General features: G+C 76.8%; 1 non-coding gene across 1 annotated transcript; it reads left to right on the top strand.

The window, feature by feature from the left end:
- The first annotated feature begins 1,071 nt into the window (after window positions 1-1,071).
- LOC139703957 (5.8S ribosomal RNA) lies at window positions 1,072-1,224 on the top strand. Its single transcript, XR_011706033.1, has one exon. It is a non-coding gene; the product is annotated as a 5.8S ribosomal RNA (ribosomal RNA).
- The last annotated feature ends 1,276 nt before the right edge of the window (window positions 1,225-2,500 follow it).

The following is a 2,500-nucleotide window of genomic DNA, read 5'->3' as shown; positions in this document are numbered from 1 at the left end:
GCCTCGTCGGTGGCCGCCGCCGCCCGCGGACCCCCGCGGTGTTTCCTCTGTACGTCGGCTTCTCGCTAGGACGGTTCCAGCGTGCCGCCTTCCGCGTGGGGTACGGGGCGGAAGATCCGCCGCCCGCCTGCTGTTTCCGACGCCGAGCCGCTCCCCCGGTCGCGGTCGGGACGCGACCCGCGGCGCAGTCTCTCGGGGCGCCCGTGTGTGGGTGTGTGTGGCGCGCGCGGCGGTGTTGTGTCGTCGTGGTCGCCGTCGGGGCGCGGCCCGCGCGGGGAAGCCCTCCGGGGTGTCCCCCGCGAGGTGGTCGGGTCCCGTCGGCGGCGCCGGCGGCCTCGCCGCCGCCGCCGCCTCCTGACGGCCCGCCCTGGACGGCGTTCCGCCGTCGCGGGTGGGTAGCGCTGCGGTCCTCGCGTCCGGCCGGGGCCGGGGTCGGCGTCGGTTCCCGGCGTTGGGCGGTGGGGGCTCCGCCTCCCCGCGGCAGAGTGCGCTCGTCCCGTCCCCCCCCTCTCCAGGTACCTAGCGCGTCCCGGCGCGGAGGTTTAAAGACCCTCAGGGGCGTCGCCCGTCCCCCTTGGTGTGTCGGGGGAGACGGGCCCGTGGGGAGCCGTGGGAGGGCCCGGCCCGACCTCTGCTCCCCCAGACTCCGCCGCCCACCCCCGGTCGGGGTGCGTGCCGCGTCCCGCCGCTGGCGGCCGCCGGGAGGGGGTGCCCGGCGGTCCCTTCGCGGCGGGCGTGTGTGCCGCTCCGCGCCGGCGGGGGGGGTGGTGGGAACCCCCGGGCGCCTGTGGGGCCCGTTCCGTGCGCCCGGCCGTGCCCCGGTGCGGTCCTGCGGCGCCGGGCGAGCCCCGTCGTGGAAAAACCTCTCGACCACCACTGGGTTTCTGTTCTGGTACCCTCGTGTGCTTGGCCGGCCGGGAGGCAAGCTCTCTCTCCCTCTCTCCCTGTCTTCGCGCTCCGTGCGCCTTGGCGGCGGGGTTGGGGGGACTGTGGGGTGGTGGGGGGAGAGCCCGTGCCGCGCCAGGACCGGCGGGAGAGGGCCCTCGTGGCCCTCCTTCCGAAACCTCATACGACTCTTAGCGGTGGATCACTCGGCTCGTGCGTCGATGAAGAACGCAGCTAGCTGCGAGAATTAATGTGAATTGCAGGACACATTGATCATCGACACTTCGAACGCACTTGCGGCCCCGGGTTCCTCCCGGGGCTACGCCTGTCTGAGCGTCGCTTGACGATCAATCGCCCCCCCCGGGGGTTTGGCTCTTCAGCCTTGCCCCCCCGCGGGATGGCGCGGCTGGGGGTTTTCTCGCAGGGCCCGCCTCGGGACCTACGTCCCCCTAAGTGCAGACCCTGGCGGTCGGTTGGCGGTGTGCCGCTTCCCCCCCGCCCCTCGGTGGTTGGGGGGGGTCGTATGGCCTGTGGCCGCCGTTGCCGCCCGCCGGCCCGCCCGCCGCCACCTGCGAGTGGAGGCCAGAGAGGAGGAGAAGGGTGCGCGGTTGCTTCCGGTCGGTCCTCGTTCTGCCCGGTTGACGGGTCGCCATCGGCGCGCGGTCGGTGCCGCCCGCGGCGAGGGTGTCGGGTGTGTCGTGAGGTAGAGCAGCGCTGGTGCGCTCCGGTCCGCGTCCGGGTCGCCGTCCGCCCCCGACGGCGGCCCGCCCGTGGCGCCGGGCCGGTCGCCCCCGCTGCTTTTCCCCGCGTCGCGCCCCCGCCCTCCGCGGAGGCCTCCCGCCGCCGCCGCGCGGCCCGGGCTGGCTCGGACGTTCCCCGGTCGCTGGCCGCGTGCCCGCGCCCGCCCCGCCGGGGTGGGGCTCGCGCCGCGGGGGAAGGCGCGCGTGTGGCCGCGCCCCGGGGGATGCGTGCCCCGGCGGCGAGCCGCGGGACGCCGCGGTGTCGTCCGCCGTCGCGCGTTTTCCCTCCCGGGTTGTGGACGCGCCGCGCCGCTCCCCCCGCCGTGTCCCTCCCGCGCCGGCTCCTTCGCACGGAGCGGGCCAGCGGCGGCGGGGGAAGGAGGTCGGAGCGAGCTCGCGAGGCTGTCTCCCGGTCTCGGCGCGCGTGCGGGTGGAGGCCCGCGCGGGCGGCGTCGCGTGTGTGTCGGTGTGCGCTTGGCCCTCTTTCGGCGGGGGTTGGGTCGGGGGCGACCGCCGGGTCCGGTCCCGCCGCGCCCCGCTTCCCCGCCGTGTGGGCCTCCCGTCCGTCGCCGGCTCCCGCGTCGCCGTCCGCCCCTCCGCCGCGCCGCGCCGGGCCGCGCCGGCCGCCCTCGCCCTCGTTTCTTTTCTCCTCTTCCGCTCCCGGTGGGGCGCCTCCTCCCGGAGGCCGGCGGCCCGTGCTCTTCGTGCGCCCGTCCCCTTCTCCTTCCCCCCCACCACCGCCTCGGCGCGGGTGGGAAGCGGGTGGGCGGGCGTCGTGGGCCGGCCCTCCGTCGGTCCTCCCTCTGTCCCTGCCGTTCGTCTCTGTGGGCTCGGGCGGGCCCGAGTGTCGTTTCTCTCGGGGGAGGAGGAGCCGA

Source organism: Marmota flaviventris, unplaced genomic scaffold, assembly GCF_047511675.1.
Source record: "Marmota flaviventris isolate mMarFla1 unplaced genomic scaffold, mMarFla1.hap1 Scaffold_1417, whole genome shotgun sequence".
NCBI lineage: Eukaryota > Metazoa > Chordata > Mammalia > Rodentia > Sciuridae > Marmota > Marmota flaviventris.
Note: the sequence above shows the minus strand (reverse complement) of the source record. Positions and strands in the feature narration are given on the sequence as shown.